The following is a 23,138-nucleotide window of genomic DNA, read 5'->3' as shown; positions in this document are numbered from 1 at the left end:
GACCGCTGAAGTACTTCACTTAGAAAAAATGCCGTGAAGTTGTTTCATTAATTTCCCTGTTCTGAATATCGTACCCTTTCATGACTAGCTGATAAACATTTTCATTGGATGAACAGAGCTGATGATGTTCCTTCTGTCTAATCAGCAACTTTCCATCACCCTTTTGTACAGAGGCAGTCCATTTCCTGTCCCTAGTCTTTTCTAAACACACACACACACACACAAAGATGCACACTATTTTTCTGTATTAAACCTTTTAAACATATCAAAAACGTGCAGAAAATACAAAATGTATATGCTCATAACCAGTATTAAACCTATGTTTAACATCTTGCCACATTTGTTCCATAGCACTCTATCTTTTCAGAGAAACAAATGTTGAAGACCTGTGTAAAGCTCTTCCCACCTCCTTTCTTCCCAGAGTTTACCACTCTCCTGAAGTTGAATTTGGTTTGTATCATTTCATGTATATGTTTATAATTTTACTATATATATAAGTACCCATCACTAAAATGACTAAAACTACTTCTGCCTTTAAAATTTGCATAAATATTGTACATTTCTCAAATTGAGTTTTCCATACGGCTTTGTTTTTGAGATTTCTTCATGTTGATAAAGACAGATCTAGGCAATTAATTGTTGTGTAATATTCCTTTTTATTAATAAACAACAGTTTAACTATCCATTTCCTCTGCTGATGGACATTGAAGTTAACTAATTTTTTACCACCATGAGCAGGGCTTTAGTGAACCTCCTTATGCCTATCTCCTGGCATATGCATATAAAAGTTTTCTAGGGTCGATACCTAGAAATGGAATTGGGTTTTCAACTTCAAATTTACTAGATATTCCAGGTTGCCTTCCAAAATGATTTTATCTCCTTTCACTCCTACCAGAGATGTTTAGCTGTTCTTGTTTCCTCATTCCCTCACCAACACTTGGTACTATTAGACTTACGACTTTTTCCAGTCTAATGGATGAAATAGAATTTTGTTACTGGTGGGGTTGAGTTTCTTTTCATAGTTATTGGCCATTGGGTTTCTCCCTCTGTAAATTGCTTCATTTTGTCCTTTTCCTATTTTTTCTTTTGAGTAGTTAATGTTTTTCTAATTGATGTGTAGGAATTCTTTATATTCTGGATACTGATCCTTTGTCAGCTATATACATTGAAACTGTCTCCTCTCAGTCTATGGCTTGTCTTTTCACTTTATTTATGGCTTACTAACCTTTTCCAATCTTTTTCTTTTATTTCAATTTTCATATGGAAAACTTAGATTCACACCCAATTAATAGACAGATGCCTTCTGTAAATTCAATTGTTTTGATCTTCCTTTCTTACATATAACTTCCAAACTTCTTAAAAATGCAGCCCAAATTCTAAAAAGTTTACTGCATCCCTGTGATTACAGAACAGAAGATTAATTTCGGATTGTACTGATATGGTGCACATTTATTTATTTTCCTCTTGGTCTGTCTGCTTCAGCACAAAAGCTAATTGCTTGTGCATTTACCAGGCCCATCTGCCCAGTTGAAGGAAGAATCTCCGTATCTAGCTAGAGAACTGCTCTTCTTCACAAGTTTGACAAGCTGGTATGCCTGGGGGACATGTCTGAAGTCTCTCTGCTCATGTTTTAACCTGTTTGATTTCATTTTCTTTAAGTGTGAGCAATGTATCTTCTGTTTGTGAATAAGATTAGGGGGTATACTTTTCCAATACACATGTGTAAAATACAAAATGTTTGGCAATGCGTTTTGGGGTTTTTGCACCTAACTACACAGCAGTTAACAACCATCTCTGCAGTGTTACAAAACTCTCTCTACCTGTTTTGTTTCCCTAGCTAAACTATAATTAAAATAATGCTGTGTTTAAAATATTTTTTCCACTATCATCCTCCTTGTGAGTTTCAGTAATTCCTTTTTGTTATCCCATAGGTCCAGTAGACATTTTAGATATGGAGGAGGCTATGTCACATTCACTCAGATGTGATTGTTTAAGGTTCCTTGATAGATGATAATATGATATGTTTAGAGGCAGCATTTATATGGTTCGAACATAACCCATTTTACACTTCACTGATTTTCACCAAGCAGAGAACAAGTCTGCCTTTGTTTCCAATGCTGATGGAGCCATATTCACCTCTTTAGACATAATGGCCTTCAAGGGAAGAAAGTAGTTTTTTTTCCAAGTCTGTTTTATAAATGTCTGTGTCATTGAACCAACTGATCAGGACACGATAGAGAAAGCACAATCTATGTGTCGTTGATGGATGGCAAAACCTAAGGCTCAGACTACAGTCTTGATTATACCAGTTTGAGGCCAGTGAGCAGCCCAGGAACATAACCTGATTAACATCACAAATCATGGGATTAACAGACTGGAATCAGTAGAGTGAGAATCCAAATCCAGATAGAGAGCAAGGATCCAAAACAAATACTGTAAGAGTGACAAATATCCAAACTCAGAAAGCCAAAGCAGCAGGAGTAAAGCAAAGATAAAGTAAGAGCAGATCAAGAGATAGCGTGGAGACTTTCTCAAGCGTGTTAATTCTGATTCTGGGATATGAGACAACACGGAAAACTAATGCTAAATCCAGATATCAAGAAACCGTCTACTTTTATGAGAGGGACAATTCAACAGTCAGGCAAATAAGGTGGTGGTGTGGAATATTTAGGTGGTTGCACTGCATTTTGAATCTTTATCAATTTTCTCGAGGTTTGAATATAAGAGGTAAAAAATTACAAGGAAAATATCTCCCTTCTAATAAAAGGATCAAGATTTTATTATGCTTAGGTAGAAATAAAGGGTCATAGTCAGACAGGTTACAAGTACCCTGCTGAGGAGTGAGAGAAGGGGGGAAAGGTAGGAGGAGAAGAAAAGAGAAAGATACAAAGTTTTTGAAGTAAGGGTTGTAAGGGAGCTGGGTGAGACTCAGACACTAACAACGAAAGAGGTTTGGAGACCTGGAGACAAAAGATAGGTGCTACTTTGAAAGGGAGGAGGTGGAAAATTTTCCCTCATAGTCACAGATACATTTATCATTCATGCATGTATGTGCTCTTCTGTAAAAGTACTGACGTGAGTGTAGGAAGCGATATATTTTAGACAATTCTTAATATCAAATTATATTGAACATGCTTTACTGGTGTGACATGGAATTGTAATTAAAAATGTTCACCTGCTTTGATCCCCTAAACCAATACCACTAAGTCACCTGTGGTCCATGGAAAATCATTTTATTGGCAAAGTCATCATGAGCCTTTCCAGAGCCCACACTATATATTTTAAACTCAATTTCTCCCCCTCACAAAACATCCCTATTGTGCATGCAACAGCTGTGCCTCTTTCCTATGTCCTTGAAGCAACTTTTAATGAATGGCTAAGTGGGACGATTCCCCTGAGGAGTGATATTCCAATGATAATTTTTCACTTGTGGAGCCCCATTTTTGCTGTTATTTCTTTAATTTTAATATTTGCCATTACCTTGAATCATTTATGAAGGTAACTCTGTGCCAACTCCTAGTGACCAGCAAGCTGAAAACAAATCAGTGACCTCTTAGAAGCTAATGTGGGGAATATGTCCTATTGCTCCCAATAGGACGGGAAATATTAACACTTAGGGTAAGAGGTTAATAAAAACTAGAGTCGAATGTTGTAATGAATTCATTCATAGAGCAGAAATGTATTTTAACATTTTGTAATATATATAAAACATTTATAAATATCAACTAATGTATATTTAATGAACATAGCAAGGATTCTACTGCCTAATATCCAAACATTATATTTCATAATTATGATCTGCTCACTGGGCAACATTTTACAGATAAGAGGTCATGGCTGGGAAAACAATTTCTAGAAGCATAAACCCCAAATGTACTTTTTACAGCATTTTAGCAAATCAGATTACTGTATTTACCCATGTTCATCTCTATCCCTTAATTTTGAAAAGGAAATGGCCTTTATTATTGTTTTAGCCAAAATATATTTACTGAGCACCTCCTATGTGCTAAGAAGTCTTAAAGAACAGAACGGACTCCAGGTCACAAAACAGGGTAGTGATGTCACATGTGCAAAAACCCAGAGGCATGAGAGCACGGAGTTATTGGAGAAACTAAGGCTAGCTTAGTTTATCCAGAGCGAAAGGTGCCTCTGGGGGTTGAGGCCAGAGAGATGGACAGAGACTGCTTTAGCAAGGGCCTTCCTTCTATGTCATCTGTGGAATTTGGACTTCATTCTAAAGGCAGTGGGGAGCATGCAAGTGACATGATTGCATTTGCATTTCAGAAAGCTAAATCTAGCAGCAGCTTGAAAAAAAAGATTGAGTGAGGGATGGTTAAATCTGGAGACAAGGAAGCCAATTAAGAGGTTATTTCATTGATTCAAATGAGAAATAATGGTTTGGACTAAAGCCGTGGAAGATGAAATAAGGTGATGGAAGAGACAGCATGGTGTGAGCATGAGCTTTGGAGTCTGTCAGAAAGACCTATTAATTCTAGCAACCCCACTTACCATCTCTGTGACTTTTGGAAAGTTATTAACTTCTTTGAGCCTACAGTGATGTGCATAGTACCTGATGTGAGTACTCAATAAATAATTAATATTATTTTCCTATTTGGATGGTATGATCCACAGAACTTGGTGACCAGTTGTACAGAGGAATTGAAAGGAAGAACATGATCTGCAATGACTCTCAAGTTTTCCCTTCAGATCAAATTGACAATGGCAGGCAAAGCCCCTGAGAAGTTAAAGAGTGGTATAAATGGTGTTTCTCAATAACAAGAGAAAAAGTATCCAATACATTCTTATTTGTACATTTATATTTGGGGATGTGATTTAAAAATATGAACAGTGGCTGGTGACTTTGGGGTAGAAAACTGGGAATAGAAAGAAAAGCTAAGCGAGATAGATGAGACATCTGGAGGTAAAGAGTTACTCTTTGTAGGTTTTAACTGAAAGCTAAGGGACAGTTTTAAGCATGCAGATAATGTAATAAAAATAGGAGAAATATTGTGAGTCATAGAATCATAAAATTCTAAAGCCGAAATAAACTATAGAGTCTATCTAGTTCAATTGCCAAACCTACGACTCCAAGAACCCACTAAGCACATAAGAATGTCTGCACAAAAACTACTGACTCTACTCTGTATCTCCTGGGCAGAGCCTTTTTGGAATGTCAGGTGGTGATTTTCCATGAAATGCTTCTCCAGACCTAGAGGGATCATTTGATAACCAATCATAGATCTAGTATTGAACAGTGTTGGTAAAAAGTCTCTTGAACTGACTCAGCCTATGTTTAGAAGCTCACCTTTCTCTTTTATAAACCTACCAATTTAACCTATAATGTGTACCTAACTTTTAGATGTTGGCTCTTGGTAATTTCCACCTATCAGTACAGGATGTACAATTTCTATTGAACTTTCTTTCAGGTATTTTTATTTTTTGCTATATCCAGAAAAGATGTGCTTTGATGGCCAAAATGCATGTAACCAAAAAAATTGTTTTCCTATTACATCTAATAGTGTCAATAATAACACTTCATGGATTTATTGCATGCTTACTGTCTGCCAGGTACTGTTTTAAGTGCTTTCCGTATGTGAACTCCTGTAATCCCTACATGAGGTAGACCCTATTATGATTCCCATTTTACAAGAGAGACCATCCAAGCTGGAGAACCTCAGTAGTCCATCTGAGGTTACACGGCTAGTAAATTGCAGAGACTGTATTCAAACACAGGCAGTGATTGTCTGGCTCCAGAACCAGGCTCTTATCCTCTCATCATACTGAATAATATGTTTTGCTGGCTAAGAAACAGACACTATTTTGGACATTAAACAACACTCTTCTATTCAGGTGTAATTGTAACTCCCTGAATAATATTTATTTGTCTCAGTTTGCTTCTGCTAAAGGCTTCATCCAGACACTTATTTCTGTTTTGACAATTGCCTTAAGATGGGTATGTTTTCATTTGTTCTAATTTTGTTTAAGTTTTTTATTACGAATATATGCCCAGGGCAATAGCAAGGATTGCATTTTTTTAAAAGAGGAAGTTGTGTGGGGGGTTATAAATAAATAAATAAATAAATAAATAAATAAATAACACCCCCCCCCAACTTCTTGGATCTCCAGGGGCTCTGGGATGTGATAAAGCAAAACAGTGTTAAAAATTCATACTAGTAACTTGTGTTGTATATTATGCATGGCAACTAAACTTTTTAGTGTCTTGGCAAAGCCCTGGGGCAGCAGAGAGGTACCTCAGAGCACAGAAAGTGCATTTGAAATGGTAATGAGAAGTGAGCCGTGTGACAAAGTGCTAGTCAGTGAAATATTTCTCTGAGACAAACATATATTTGGAGAGGGTGGCAAGTCATTGACTGCTGCCATATCGTGACCTATTTTAATGTTTTCCTTTTTTTAAACCCCCCACACTGTGCTTGAGGTGACTTCACAGAGGGCACAATTTTCATAATGCCATAAATACCAATCCATTTGAAGCTTGATGCTAACATGTTGCATTATTAGTTCTCAGGATGGGAATTTGGGGTTTCATTGTTTTAAAAAATGAGATTCTCTATGAAAGTACTTCCCAGACTTAGAATCCTTCAAATACTACTCTGTTTTAAATACAATTCCAAAGTTCTTCCTCATGAATTAATAGACTATAAACTTGCTTTTCCTCTGGACTGTTAGCTAAACAGTGAATGAAGTCCCTTATGTAACACATTTTTGTTGGTACAATGTTCGTTAAAGTCTCAGCCTTCTGGTTGCTGATGAATAAAATATGATAATGAAAAAGAAGCAGCTTCCAAATTTGCAAGAGTCATTGAGTACTGTTTCTCATCACACATATACACACTTCAATCTTCCATGCAGCCTGTGGGATATTGGTACAATGAGCTGCCTTAAATCAGCTGGAACTTCCAGATGCTCTAGGTTTTTGTTCAGAACTTTTGAGCAAGAGATTAGCAATGAGAGGATGTCTAGGGAAGCTCTCAAGTTCAGGCCCTAAGAAGAAGTTTAAGGGAGGAGAGGCAGAAGGCTGCAGTGGATTATGAAAACCAAAGAAACAATCTCCAGAGATAGAGCACTTGGGCGACAGAGAATGAATTTGTGAAAATGTTGTGTCGGGAACAAGGGAAAAAGTCAAAGGACATAGAGATCTTCAAAAACTGTCCTTATCCAAGACAAAGACAAGTATGGGCTTGCCCCACTCTAAATCATCACAGCCTATTACCCCCAGGGGCTCCAGAAGAAAACACCTAAAAACTCTGAACACAAACAAAACCAGTATGGAACGACGATAACTTCTGACATGTATATGATGCTCTTTGGTTCCCTTGAGAGGGCTTGTGGAGTTCAGTATTCTAACTTTGTAGCAAGCTTTGTGTGTATAAGAGCTGAGAGTGCTCATGGGTAGGCTCAACAGCCTGTTTAGAAAATGCCTTGAGTTTTTTCATCATTCAAGGACCATATGCTTTCATCCGTCTTAGAACAAACGAGGTCACGTGAACATCAGTACTCAGATTTTCCTCGTGTCCCAGTAAACACTCACAGGTTTTCCCTGCAATTTGCAAGATCACAGCTTCTTACTACCTGTGTCTCTCCAATTATTTTTGGAATCACCCAGTACCTCACTTACTCAGGGCCTATCCTTTACAGTTTTCTTCTCTGGCCTTTCTATTGCCATTGCCACAACTCATGCTACACTCTTTATGTAGACTGTTTCCCCTTCAGGATTCCTGATGTCACCACCTTTAGTGTACCAAACTCTACCATGATGTCTTGGCCCTCACTGTGTGGCCACATTCATACTGTGTTCCATGCAGACATGAGCAAACTGGCCCTCTCCCCTATTCTATGTCACTTTTTGTCACCTGGCCCCTGAAGCAGCACCACTTGTGCTTAATCCTTCATGAACACAGATCCTTCAGTTTTTGACAGCAGCCCTTATTAACATCTGGGCTCACGGAGCCAGGCAGAGAAAGTGTGATATGTCAGGCCAGCCTCAGTTCTCCATGTCTAGCCCCCGACATCCCTGGCTGCAAATTTCCATGCAGTACATATACTCAGAGAGCTTCCCCGCTACTCCCTATCCACTTCATTAATGCAAAATCAACTCCCCTGGGAGTTGTTCTATTCTCCACGCTCACTCTCACTTTGTGCTGAGTCAGGACCAGGTAACCACCTAACCTAGGCTTCCTAGTACCACGGATACTTACTGTGTTTGAGGTACTGAGGCCAAATGATTTTTCGCAGGTTTTATATACTCGCTGAAGAAATATGAGGAATGAGTATTTAAGAAGAGGTGTTTGGTTTGGGTTCTGTTTTATGAGGAGGTGGGTAGAGGTAGATAGAGTTTGTGATGAATATTGCCCACATAATAAACTATGTAACAGCTACTATACAACTATGAGCCCAAGAAGTCCCAACTTTTAGTTACAGAAGGTGAAAACTTACAGGAAATAGTAAAGATGTCCGAACTGAGTAATTTTTACCCCCCTTTTGAATCTCTCACCCACTAGCTTGGACCTTTTTAAAGTAGAGGCCACTAGTCTTGTCTGTGATGCCCCTGAGACTAGGAATATGCTGGTTTCAAGTATTTACTGTCTTGGAGGACACATACTACTGTGTCTCCTGTGTATCTTTCCATCCTCGAGCATGTGTGTACGCTCAATGAATATTAAACAATAAGGTATGACCCTCTTAACCGTAAGAGATGATTCCTTGTTTTGAGATGATGTGCCCTGGGAATAAAGAATGCTTCCTTCATTTTCCATGGCTGTCAAACTGGCATCTTTCATCAACACTAAATTCCCTTTTAAGTAGTAGAATGCCTTACACAGTTCTAACAGGAAATCTCTCAGCACTTCTAGCCATTTGTTGAAAAGAAAACAACTTTTTCTTAGCTACATCTTGCAGAAAACCATTTCCCAAATAAAATACAAAAACGTGGTATCATATTTAGAGGGAAAGAAATAAGCCCCTGAATCATAGTGCCAGTTTCGTGTTTTCCTTAATGTTGCAAAGGTGATTATTTTTGCCATAATCTTCTTCTGGCCGTTAGCCCAGGACAGCAAGCTGCATAGTGCCTTGTTAAATAAAAGAGAAGAGAGACTTTCTTGAAGCCATTTTTTCAGAGGAGTTGTACATATGTGTGTGGGAAGACTGTGGGTAGAATCCTCAGGACAAAAATTTCCCATCTACTACTTCATAATAATTCATGAAAAAATGGAGTTCTGTCATTTGTTATTAATTCAATCCCTGGGAATATACTCTAATCATCAATATTGTTTCCAAACAACATATAAATATCATGGTGTGTTTCAAGCTACCAAATAACTTAAATTCTGTGGCTTCTTTTTCTTTCTCTCTCTCTCTCTCTTTTCTTTTTCTTTCTTTTCTTTCTTTCTTTCTTTTTTTTTTTTTTTGTAGTTGGGAGTCTGTGTTGGCTCGATAAAGAGAGGACTGGGTGATGTAGAGTGGGTTCGTTCCTTGCCCTCAGCCTCTATAATAATCATTTTTACATTTTTTTGGTCTAATCAAATGTGTGCTGTTCTAAAAAGAACAGTTTATTTGAAAAGGGTCTAATTGGCACAGGCTGCCATTGCTGTTGTGCTGAAGTCCTGCTGACAAGGCTGAGGTTGGCAGAGAAACAAATAAAAGCAGCTGATAAATGTCAGAAGTGAGTTGTAGTAAAACATACTGTTTGCTTAATGTTGATAAAAGGGCAGGTGGAAAGTACATCAAATTCTCTTCTCAGAGAGTTCTTGACTCATAAATTGCAAATGCTTGCCAGAAATTAAATTTATGTCTTATTTAGTTGTGGCTCAGACAATACAACAGCAAGTATACTAAGAGTATAGCATATCACAGGCACCAATTTTATTCCATGCTTGACTCTAACAGATCTGAGAATTTCGAAAAAGCTGTTTCAAAAGGATATTCTAATGTTATCCTCTAGCCATTATAAATACTTATGTTTTAATATCAGAGCAAAAGGACTGTGGTATTCTAGAAAATAACCCTAGAGTAAGATAACTCACTGTTTGAACTGAAAATATTGTTCGGCAAATGTGTGTAAATGGTTGTTAATCAAAGCCTGTTTTTAAATTGATTTGACTTACTTTCAGATTTCTGAGATCTGTTACCTTCCATTCTGATGGCTGTGAAATTGACCATGACTCCTAATGTTTTATCCTGAGTTTGAATTTCCTGCTCTCTTTATATCATCTGACAATCCTAGCACTGGGGCCCTTTCTATTTTAAGGGTCACCTTCTTTTGAAATATATACATATAAAGAAAAGGATTGACTTTCAATGTGAATAATAATGTGCCTCTTTTTGTCTATTCTTTTAAGTCTATGGTCACTATATCAACTTTTCCTAAAGGGGAAGATCTGTGACTAGTTAAATCAGGCAAAAATATTTTAAACTGCACATTAAATTTTTTTTTTAATGCTGTGAGGCTGTGAAGTTCTAACTTGGCATTATAACCATGCTCTTCCTGGGATAATAAGGGCACACACGTGCTGGTTTTCTGATTGATACTTTTTTTCAGAAGCAGGAGATAGTTTTATTGACTTTGGTGTAAATCCCATAGTCAAGGCTTCCTTCATATAAAAAATAATAATGTGAACCTTGACTGTTGGGAAGGTCACAGACATTTGATCTGAGCTAAAGATCTGAGTTTTATTTGGGGCTCCCAAGCAAAATTTCACACAAAAACTCCTTGGATTCACTTCATGGCAACATAATCACTTTCTCCCTCCCTCCCTCCCAGGATTAGTGTGAGGCACCCCCGTGTTGCACTGCGCTGCTTGGGCAGTATTTACACTTTCATATTGAGTACTTGCAAACCTACCAACTAGAAAAGTGAGTCATCCAGGTGGGCTTGATAGAAATCAGAAAACCAGCCCAAAATTTTTAGCAAATTCACCTTTCTTGCCTTGTTTGCTCTTCTGAAGAATCTGTAATTTGGAGAGAACTGGCGCATTTTAGCTATTGGAAGCATTTATTTTGCTTTGTTTTGTTTTGGAAACACCACTAATGATGTAAGAAACAGCCAAGGGATGTGTCAGTATACAAAAGTGTGACCGTCAGTCCTGTCAATAAAACTTGAGTCCAAACCTTTGACGTTAAGTGACTTAAAATTTTTTTTCTGATTTTTGAGGAAATAGATGATCATTGTAGAAAATTTAGAGAGCACAGAGCAGTAACTTTCAAAAAACAAAGAAGTATAAAAATGCAACAGAAGAAACTTAATTCTCCCACAACCTAGAAAGAACTGTCAACATTTTGCCTTATTTTCTTGCAGATTTTTAATTTTTTAATTTAATGTGGCTCATATTTATGTACTGTCTTGCCTTTTGTTTAACACTAGTTACATGTAAGTTATAATATGAGTAAACAACTTTTTGGAAAATTTTTTAATGGCTCTGTCATGCTCTATAATTTACGTAAATGTTCCCCTGATGCTGAATATTTAGGGTGCTTTCAGTTTTTCAGCATTCTGAATAATTCTACATTGAGTACTTTTTTTGCGTGACTCTTTGCCTACATTTCAGATTATCTCCCTAGGAGAGCTTCTAGCAATAAAATAATAGGTCAAACAGAATGAATACTTTTAAGATTTCTGTTTTTATGGTTTCAAATTAATTTCTAGAAAAACATAACTGATTTATATTATAAACAATAGTGAGTCTTATTCGCTTTCCCCAGCACTGAATTTTGATATTTTTAAAATCTTTAACTTTGTTGGTGAAGGGGGGTTTTGTGTTTTAATAACCATTTCTGCCTTTGATTAATTTTCAAACTAATGTAAACTTGATGACAGACCTGAAGGCCAGATCCTGCACCACAGGCTCTTCCTCAGGAGGCCATACACTTCATTTACAGTAAGAATTGCCTATTAGGTATTGCTGCATATTTGAAATGATATAAGTCTATCCTGCACACATATTTTACATCAGTGAAATGCAAAGAATGATTAATTGGGGATTAGGAAGGTTGAAAGGAAAAATGCTTGTGTAATTAATGCTTGATTTTTTTTCAATCATAGATATTATAACTCATCCACCTAAAGGTAAAAATCTGTAGAAGTAGTAATCCTGAATTGTTTGGAGCTTTTTGGATTATTTTCTGCCCAGTTTTGCATCTAAAAGGGGAAAAAGAAAGTTGACTCATGTGTGAAAGAGAAACTTGTCATTTTCCACTTGTTAGAATATCATTCAGTTCCAAACCAATCTATAGTATAATGGTATTTTCCAAATCATCCATTATTACCTTTCTGGGAAGATCTTGATGGAAAAAATGTTAAGCATAGTCTTTCCTGTTATGGAGTGTTTCGGTTTGATTTGGTGTGAATTTGTGGGCATGCCTGAATATGCAATAAATGTTTTCATTCAGCCAGAGCTGGAACATGGGTAGAAAGTTAAGAAATTAACTGCATATGGTAAAAATAATCATAGCATTATTTTCCTGTATTTCATCACCTTCCCATTTCATCATTTTTTACTTCAGTGGAAGTAAAGTATGTAATGAAAAAGAAATCTCTGTCCTTTTTTAAATTTTATTTTTGGTAAAGTAAAGTTTGGAATGTGAGATTAGTTTATTTCTAGAAATTGTCTAGTTGGAAAAAATGCTGTCCTTTAAGAATAACATTACTCTGGCCTTAAATTATGAAAGATAAGAAGTAATAATGCATATTAGTAATATTGCACATTAAATGGACTATGTTTTTAATTTTTGAAGTTACATCCTGCTATCATTTTATTTGGATTTGATGAGAGCAACCAGCAGTGGTTTAAAACATGGCCATTGAAGCCAAACAGACTCAAAAGTTTCAAATTCTGATGCCGCCGCTTACCAGCTATGTGATCTTAGCTTAAATTCTTGAAAACTACATGTTTGAATCTGTAAAATGGAAATAATAAGTACTTATAAGGCTAGGGGTAAAAATTATAAGATGATTGGAAATTAAGGCACACATTTTTCACTGCAGGCTGCTCCTGTCAAGGCATGTATGTGATACTCCCTCTTATACTTAGATGTTTGGTTCTTCCTTCCATCAGGTGGCTACTGACCCCACTTAATGTGTTTCTTTTGTGGTCCTCCATGAAGTACATAAAAAACTGTCTGAAGTGGATGTAGCAGCTAAGAGAAAGAGATGCACGGAGGTACAGGGAGTCATAGTCCCAGACATTTGCCTCATTTACTTTAATCAGCAGAGCTAAAGAAGCAGCAATTTTCTTTTACCATTTTTTTTTTAAGAAAAATGTTGACACAAAAGTAAATTTCTCATAAAATATCTTACTAGATAACTGATAAGTATTTTTACCCCCACATTTTGTGCAACTAGTTACAAATAAAATAAATGTGAGGGAATGAAGAGATACACAGATAGGAGGGAAGTCCTATAATGGAAGTCTGGTGAATAAATTAGGGTATATCTGTACAGCAGGACATTATGCAGCATTAACCATAATGCTTTAGAATACTAATGAGATGAGACATTTTTCATGATGTGTTAAGTGGAAAAAAAAGCTGATTATAAAAGTCTATGTAATGATCACAATTTCTTAGAAAATATTATTATAATGTTTTAAATCAACCAGGAGAATATCCACAAAATTGTTTACAGTGGTCATCTCTGCTCAGTGAGTGTATGAAACCTAAATTACTTTTGTAAATTTAAAATATTATTTTCAGGGAAAGGAAGGAAGATGAACTCTATAAGAATAGTATAGTCCATACTAGCCTTTTGGGCTCACTGGCACAAAACTGTTATTTAGTATTTCACACTTTTGTCTTTTAATTTTCCCCTTTGCCTGGCACGAGAAATTAAGAAATGTTATTGACTAACTGTATGTCGAAGTACAAAGAAGAAAGACGTTTGTTAGACTGCTTTGCTCAAACCTTCCTATGATTTCCCTTCACTGATTTAGATTGATATGAAAAAATAAGAAAACTCAGCCCAGTATCTTATGTGCAAATTGGTCAGCAATTTATTTGTTTCTAAGTAACTTCTTTGAAAATTTCAGGTCAATTTCCAATACCTATTGCTCCTTAGTACCAAACACAGCACATAGGTCTCTGCCATATTGTAAAAATGATGATGTCATGTGAAGACAAGTAAAAGTAAAGCAGCTTAATATGAGTGTAGGTTTTAGATTCAAAGTGGAATCTAAAAAACAAAAACAAAAACAAACAAACAAACAAAAACAAAGCGTAAATAAAGGACAGAAATAGACTCACAGACAGAGAATACAGACTTGTGGTTACCAGGGGGGTGGACGGTGGGAAGGGATAGACTGGGATTTCAAAATTGTAGAATAGACTACACTGTATAGCACAGGGAAATATACACAAAATGTTATGATAACTCACAGAGAAAAAAATGTGACAATGAGTGTGTATATGTCCATGAATAACTGAAAAATTGTGCTGAACACTGGAATTTGACACAACATTGTAAAATGATTATAAATCAATTAAAAATGTTAAAAAAAAAAATGGTTCTTGGCCTATTCAGTGCTCGACTCTACTAAGCTTCTGTAAGGAGACAAAAGTTGTCACCAAGGAGCACTTTGCCACAATCCAGTTATGAGTTGGTCATAAGTGAATGTAAACTCTTTAAGGTTAACTACCATGCCTCCTTTGTCTTCTTTGGTGCTCTGAAATGCTGGAAACAGAAAGCAGCATAAGACATAAGATAGCAAGGTTAGAAGTAAAAGTTGTTTTGGTGTCAACTTGTTATCGATTCTGGGACCTAGATTCTTTTCTGCTTCTATTGCCTATGACAAATGTGTTCTTGCTCCGGGCTCATTCAGCTACAACAGCGGATTATAGACAAACAGCATGAAGCTCAAATGTTTCAGTCCTTCATTCAGACAAATAAGCTATTCTTGAGAAAGGCACAGTACCAGCACTTCAGAGGTTACACAGGAGAATAAGATATGAACTCGCTCTCATGAAATTTGCTCTGGTAGAAGTGATAAGACATACACAAACAGAACTTATTTTATGAGTTTCGAAAATGAGAAGTCCCTAGAGAAAGTAACAAACAAGGTTATGTTCAGCTGGTGGAAGCTTGGATATAAATGGGGAAAATATTTGTGGAGAAGTTGCATTTTGGTTATGATCCCAAAGTATGGAGAACATTTTCGCATAGGTAGGTGGATGCAATGGACACATGTAATAATAAGCTCTGTAAATTGTTTCTGGTGTATAAGTGTTTGTACATTTGTTAGAGCAAAAAGCTTACTTGCTATAACAGAATGACTCAACAAAGAAAATTATTGCAATCTCATGCAACAGTCCAAGGTGGGTGAGCAGACACCTCCACTGCATGGGTTTCATGCAGAAACCCAGATTCGTCTCTTCATGCTGTTACGTCATCCCTAAGGCCACTGTTACCATCTAGCTAGTTGAAACTTCTCCCACCACGTCCTAATCCCAGCAGGTAGGAGGTTGGAAAGAGTGGAGGAATATACTTGCAATGTGTTAAGGCTTCCGTTGGTGAGCACGTAGTCATCTGCCTGAACTGTGGCTGGAATATGTGGTCTCTGGCTAGGCAATCATGTGATTTCTATAACCCTGTTGCCAAGGAAGAAAGAGAAAGCAGATTTTCGTGGATAGAGCTAGTAGTGTTCCACAACAGTTATTATGATTGCACTGTTATCACCATGCCCTAAATGTACCCTAGTAATCTGAGATGGCTGGTCCCTCACCCTAAGCAGTGAATTTTCTTCTATGCAAGTGGCTCAAGCCCAAGATATTCTTGTCACTATTTCTATGGAATAGGATCCAAACCATTCCCAAGCCTAACTCAAGCAATCACTGAGTAAAATTCCTTAACTGCTTAAAGTTCGTATAATTTCCCCTAAGTATCAGGCTGTGAAGCAATGGCTTATAAATGAGTGAATTACAAAATCAGTGCACCCACCTGCACTGAATGCCCTGGTCTTTTGATTAATTCATTTCACAATAGAGTGGCAAGGGAAGATTGGTTGAAATGTTTTATTCTATACAAAATTCTTATCCTTTGCCTTTTAAGAATCACTTAGAAGAAAATCTTCAAGTTCATTTTGAAATTTCAAATCATAGTTCTTCTTTTGTGAAATATTTTGTAGTAAATTGAACAGATAATAATCAACGCCATGGGAAGTTTATAGCTTTCATAGTATGTAGTTTTCTAACTGTTCTAATTTTTCATGGTTATCTTGGATAAGAAGTATCAACATCATCTTATCCAAGCTTGGGAATTATACCAATTGAATGCTGTGCAGGAATGTCTATTTTTAAGGAACTTTTCATTCTGTATCCTGTTGACATAATGATTTATCTGTGACTCCGAAATGGAAAGATAGGCCACCTGTCTGTAGCGATCACATGTCTTATGGAATCTTAATTGCAATGCTAATTCAGTCTTGGAGCTAGACAGTCAACTAAATGATAAGTACAAGATATTGATAAGTGACAAATAATGAAAGTATTTAGTAAGTCACTGGTAAATCTGTTTTATCTTAATGTGTTGAGAAATTTGAAAATTAGGAGGAGGAAATAAGAGCATATTCATGAGATTTTATAAATTAACTGTTGTGTCCGGGATATTGTTCTAGATCGTAGAGGGTTATATAAAGGAGGAAGAGGGAACTCAGCCTCTGGGTGATCTTTGCCTTTATGAATAGAAGACAGCATATACTTAAAAGGACAAGGCAATATGTTAAGTATAGGTTACATCAGAAGACAAGAACTGGTCTGTGAGGAAGGAGATATGGTTTTCAGGATATCCACCAACTGAATATGTGACCCTAAGCAGGTATATGCTTCTCTCTAGGCCTTAGTTTCCCCTACCTGCAATATGAGGGGTTTGCATTAAATGGACTATGATCCCAAAGAGATTCCGTAGCCATACGGTTAATATAAACTACCTATTTATCTTGAGAGAATGCAGAGCACTGAGGGAAAACAGTACAATTGCAAGAAGTTCACGTTCCTAGTGATGATAAGATTTAATGAAAAAAGATTATCTAAGATTTTTGAGTGATTGCTTTCAGTGACCTTCAAGGACCCTTCTAATGCTGGAACTTTATGATTATTGTTGGGTTAAAAAGTGAGATCTCTCCTGTTCTCTCTGAAACTCCTAGATCTAAATTGAATGTTGTTTTCACATCTGAATCTCTACTCATCAGATAAATTAGAGAGAACCCAAATGGAAAGAATAAAAAATGAAGGTCATCTGTGTTCGGCAGTGTGTGTATGTGTGTGTGTGGGGTGGGGGGGATCTTTGACTTTGGGCAAAATTAAAAACTTTACATGATCAGAATAAGAGAAGACATGAAAATAATGTATGATTTACTGAAAAGTGTAAGTAAAAGCCAAGCAGAAAGAGAAATCAGTTGTCTGATACAGGGAAGCATTGGAATGAAAATGATGGGTGGTATGTCAGAAAGTGAAATGGGGACAGAACACTAGGACAAAAATACACTGACCGACATATGAAAAAGGAATGGGGCTGGAGTATTTTAAATTCCTGTGGCCCAATATCATTCAGATTAATTTAAAAGCTTGGAGCTTGAGAATGTCATGATACTTGTACATGAGAGAGGGCTATGGTTAGCAGTAATTAAAGAAGGAGAAGAAGTTTCTTACAATTATATAGGCCAGAAACATTTTCTTCTCCTCTCTCAGGCAGTATGTTCTCTTGCCTGTTGCCTGAAAAAGAGTTTGTATCGGAAAAGTTTCAGTTATACCACTCTGCAATAAAGAAAGAATTACAGCTTAAGACTCTAGGTGTCAAACCTTTGAGACCACATGATCTAGTGTCAACTCTGGATTCTGGTCTACACTCTGCCAGTGACATCAATGACATATCAAGCCTTTAGCTAAGTCACTAAAGCTGTCTATATAAGTTTTCTCATATAGCCAATGGGGACTGCCACCTCACAGAGTTGAATATTGTAAGAATCATAGAGGGGGTAAATCACTTTTGAGATTTTCAAGGTGCTATAAAAATTCATCAATTTCTTATATCTTCTTCTTTGCTGTCCTATGTTTTTAGATGACTTGCTTCATAAGATTGTGCAATGAAAATATTTTTAAGATTGGTTGAAACACCTGGAAGTTTTGAAGTTCAGATAAATTTCTCAAATTATTTTCATGCAAGTTCTTCTTGCTTATTTTTTTTTTTGTTTTTATCTTGGGGGGTAATTAGGTTTATTTATTTACTTGTTTATTTTGATGGAAGTACTGGGGATTGAACCCAGGACCTCGTGCATGTGAAGCACATGCTCTACCACTGAGCTGTGCCTTCCCCCCTCATGCAAGTTCTTCTTGATTTTGCTGTTCATAATAATCCACAGACTGATTAATCTAAGAGCAAGAGGCACTGAAATTTATGACTAGATTGTTTGAAACTTGTTGTATTATATTAAATGTATAGTCTCCCCAGAATCATAACATCATTATCTTATCTTTTCCAAAACTGGGGTGCATAGCTTTGCAATAACCTTACTCTGAGGTTACTCTACTTGCTCTTAGGCAAATTGTTTAGTTCTTCTTTAATGTTTAAAGTATTCTTACACAATCTGACAGCTTTCTGCTGTGGATTGACCTGAGCCAATTTGATCATGCCGAACTCTTTGGGTTTTTTAACAAATAACAGTAGCCTCTGGAAATGTCTTGAGATGATTGAGGGTTACTCTCTCCAAAATCTCACTATCAGGTTATAATAAAAGCAAATCTCAAACCAGAACCTGCCATATACATGTTTATTTTTAAATATTTATTAGCAATTTAGCTTATGAAACAGTTCATTCAACCTGTTCTGTAAACTCAAGGAAATCCCAGTTCACTATACTTTCAGGTGCTCAAGGGATTCAGAAAGACACCTTACCTTAGAGAGAACTAAAAGAATTTACAGGCTTATCATGTCTTATAAAAGATGCTCCTAATAGTGACAGACTATGTAATCATGGTATTAAGTTCACAGCTGGTGTATCCTTGTTTGTTGCTTGGTTGAGAAATAACAATGATGAAAGTGATAAAAAAAAAAAAACAATAAAAGTAGCAACCACATGACTACATCACATTTACATCCCTCAAAAGGTAAATTTCATGAGGGCAGGAACTTTGTTATTATTCACCACTCTATCTGCAGCACCTAGAATTGTGCTTGGAACATAGTGGGCACTTAGTAAATTTTTGCTGCATGGACAAATGAGTAATAGCAACAACAAACAGTTTCAGTAACTGATGGGTCAGGCACTATTCACAGCTTGTTGCATGCACTATCATATTTATTCACCATATAAATCTATGAGAAAGACAAGTTACATAAAGTAAACCTTTTACTAATATAAACGTAATAAATGATGTAAAATCAGTGACTTTCCTGCCTCAGTGACTAAAATCGAGAAGACATTCTTGAGTTTTTAGTTAGCTGATTGAAGATTTTCTCAGGGCCCTGGAAAAACTCCAAGCATCATTTGGTTCTCACAGAATCATAAGTGGAGGTGTAATACATGAGATTAAATGCATAAATAATCTCCTAACATTCTCTAGAAGTTTTTAGTTTTTCTTTTTATCCTTCTTGAGGGTGCGGGTGGGGTTTGTATTGTTAAAGTTTTAATATAATCTTGTTTTCCTATGCCAGTTCTCTCATTCACTCTTACGTATTTCATGGAGAGGCAATAGAGCACAGTGGAGAAAGCACAGGTTTTGGAGTATGAAAAGACCACAGCAGAATGCTAGTTCTGTCATTTAACTGTTGTGTAACTTAGGCAGGTTTCTTTACATTTCGGAGCCTTAGTTTCCCCTCTGTGAAATGGGGAGAATCCCACTTAGTCTAAGTTTTGTTGTGAAGATTGAATGAGTAGTGTCTGTAAATCTTTCACATAGTCCCTGCCGCTGGGAGACTCTCATGTGCTTGGAAGGCAACCTAAAACATATAACTTGCTTTAGAAACACATGAAGTATGATGCATAGGCAAGAGAATATTCTTTGAAAATGGGCAAGTCTTGGATGGAATGTATACAAATAATTAATTAGAAAAGTATTTTGTTCTGTTTATAAGAAATGACAATGATAAAATACTAATCCAAAATAACTAAGGTAATTTTTAAAGTTTTACAGCAAATGGTCCATTTTATAAATTCTGTATAGTAAAAAGTATTAATTCTGAAACTATTAATTATTTATGATTATGAATGCAGTGGCTAGGCTATATCCCATTGCTCTGTGTAAGTTGATAAGCAAATTCAGAGTCGAAATAGGGTGACAAAGAACATAAAATACTTGAGAAAAACCAAAGTGTTTTCAAACATTTTATAAGCACTCATTTACATATAAATAACTGATATGCAAATAGTGACTCATTTTTCTATATTTCCAAAAGCAAATGCTTAAGGATATTTCCTCAGCCTATGTTGAGCTATTGTATATATTTTAAATATGTAGTGTGTGTATATATACAAATGCATGTACACATACACACACACACACACATATATATATATACATGCATATATTAAGTGTGTGTGTTTTAATAAACTATAATTCTTATGAGTTTTTTTGCAAATTGGTCTGAAAGAAAGGTTATTTGTTGTATTTTATTTTATCAACCCCTATTTTATCATCTCATTTCTTTCCAGGATGCTGATATAATTACCATTTTATAACCAATGATTGATTTTCATCTTTGTAATCATCTCTTGACATATTCACAGATAGAATCATTTCCAAAATATTTAGAAAGAAACAAAACATATTCTGTTCATTTTCAAGCATCAGACCCAGTTCTTTTTCATTAACACGATTTTACAAGATTTTGAAATACTTTCACTTATTTTCAAATGTGTTTAACTCCTCAGTAAACTAATTTTTTTAATTGTTTAAAATTTGAAACAGATGCTATTTTTTATACAGAGGAATCCTGCTCCCAGCTATTTTACTTGCTTTTGTTTCATACAAGTGCTTCTAGTCTATCTAATGTTCAAATAACTATTTGCCAAGTCTCTTCAGACTGTCTCATTGAACGATTATTTCATCGAACAATTCACAATGTCTTAAATCAGTTTTATTTGAGTGCAGTGTATAGATAAAATTTGTTTTATTCACCTAAACTGCATCTTTTTTAATTAACAGAGAATCTTTTATTATTGAAAATTATCTCTAAAGTATAAAATGCTATGTACATTCTGATGGTATTTAAAAAAAAATAGAATCTATTTAGCTTCTGCCCATAATTTTTCTGGCAACTATTTCAGAGGACAGTAGTCATTTAAAATTTAATATTGTCGTGTTTTGCAAAGTCCCAATTAGAACATTATAATTTATTGTATAATGAAATCAGTGTTGGAATAAAAATCCCTGGATTTAACAGAGTAACTCAACTGTGTCTTGGTTTTAGCAAAGTTTCTTTAATGTATTATTTCATGCCACCAAGTTGAAAATTGTCTTTATAAAGATTGTTGAGCACTGTAAGTTACATTGTTTTGTTTTATTTATTTATTTGCAGTTGGGCTACAGCATATGATTTAGTGGAGGATAAGTAAAGAGCAAACCTTTTATTTTATGTACATGGGCTCTTTGGAGGGTGTAAATAAGCATTTCTAAAACCCTGAGTTGACTCAGACAGACCCAAAGTATTGATGTAGTAGCCTGCCAGCCATCTATAGTCATGCATAGCCTCTTGAACTCCTCATTAGGAAATAATGAGGAAGCAGTCATAAATACATTCAGTTCATTATGTATTACTACTGATGCTTACATTCCCTTTCAGTACTTGTTAGGCCTACTCTATAGAGTTTTAATTAATATTTTCTAGCACTTGCTGATGGAAATATTACATCTATGCCATCAAGATAGAAATAACTGCTGTGCCTGATTTATTGAAAATGTTAAATCCTCTTAAGACTTGGTTACCACAGTACTAACACTGGAGATTACTTTCAGTGTCAACTCATACCCATAGGATTCAGTTCAATGAGACTGGTCAGGAAGTGGAATGATTCTGGTTGCCATTGCCAATCACATCTTGCCTATCCTCCATCCTTTATCACACCTCTTTGATTTGGCCTTACTGTATCAGTCAAGGTCTAATCAGGAAGAGAGAAATAGAAATTAAAACAGAGAGACTTAACATTGAAACTTGGTTACACAGATCATGGAGGAACTGGAAAGCTGAATATGGGACACTGAGTACACCCAACAATAAGCAACAGCAGGAAGCCACCACTGCTTCTTGGGTGAAGGCAAAAAGAAAGAGTCAGCTGACATGGAAACCTAGGCACGGGGAGCAAGGATCAGGAGCAGAGGAGAAGCATGAATACTGGATGTGAGGGCAAACAGACCAAAAATAAGCACAATTGCTGTAGGCTTTTGGAAGGAAATGAGGAGAGAGCAAAAGGATGAACGTGCCCTTGAATCTCTGAAGAAGTGAATAAGCCATATTAATAGTAATAACAATGGTAATGTTGGTGATGACGGTGATGATAGCAGCTAACACTGTGGAGCACTATGTGTCAGGCATTGTTCTGAGCACATTAGACATTAGGTCTCTTTTATCCAACAGTAGCCTGATGAGTTAAGCACTATTATTATCTCCATTGTACAGATGAAACTAGAATACGGAAAGGCTAGTTAGCTTGCCCAAAGTCATGCAGCCAAGAATCAGACCTAGGCAGTCTGATTCCAAAAATGGGGCTCTTAACCTCTACCCTACACCTACCTCCCAAAGGAAAACTACACTTTTTCCCTCTTGGCCATTTCATTCCCCAGCCATCTACACAATTGATGATGTTCTAAGTTAATTTGATGGCACTATAATAATTCTTAAGAAATAACAAAACCTTTTTCATGCAATGCACCTTTTATTAAAACACTTCCTTTTTGGCCAAAGCAATCTTGCAAAAAGAAAAAAGCAAACAAAACTAGAGGTATCATGCTCCCTGAATTCAGCCTATACTACAAAGCTACAGTAATCAAAACACTGTGGTACTAGCACAAAAACAAACACATAGATCAACGAAATAGAGTAGAGAGCCCCAAAATAAATCCATGCATTTATGATCACTTAATCTATGTAACAAAGGAGGCAGTAATATACAATTGGGGGAAGACAGTATCTTCAATAAGCGATG

The 23,138-nt window shown here is 36.1% G+C and overlaps 1 protein-coding gene and 1 non-coding gene across 2 annotated transcripts in view; one reads left to right on the top strand and one right to left on the bottom strand.

Moving 5' to 3' along the window:
- Positions 1–23,138, top strand: part of TENM1 (teneurin transmembrane protein 1) — a 700,775-nt gene that overhangs the window by 306,751 nt on the left and 370,886 nt on the right. The window lies entirely within an intron of this gene.
- TRNAV-CAC (transfer RNA valine (anticodon CAC)) lies at positions 18,239–18,311 on the bottom strand. Its single transcript has one exon. It is a non-coding gene; the product is annotated as a tRNA-Val (tRNA).

The sequence above is a fragment of the Camelus bactrianus genome, chromosome X (genome assembly GCF_048773025.1).
Source record: "Camelus bactrianus isolate YW-2024 breed Bactrian camel chromosome X, ASM4877302v1, whole genome shotgun sequence".
NCBI classification, from domain to species: Eukaryota; Metazoa; Chordata; class Mammalia; order Artiodactyla; family Camelidae; genus Camelus; species Camelus bactrianus.
This window is presented reverse-complemented; position numbering and strand designations above follow the sequence as displayed.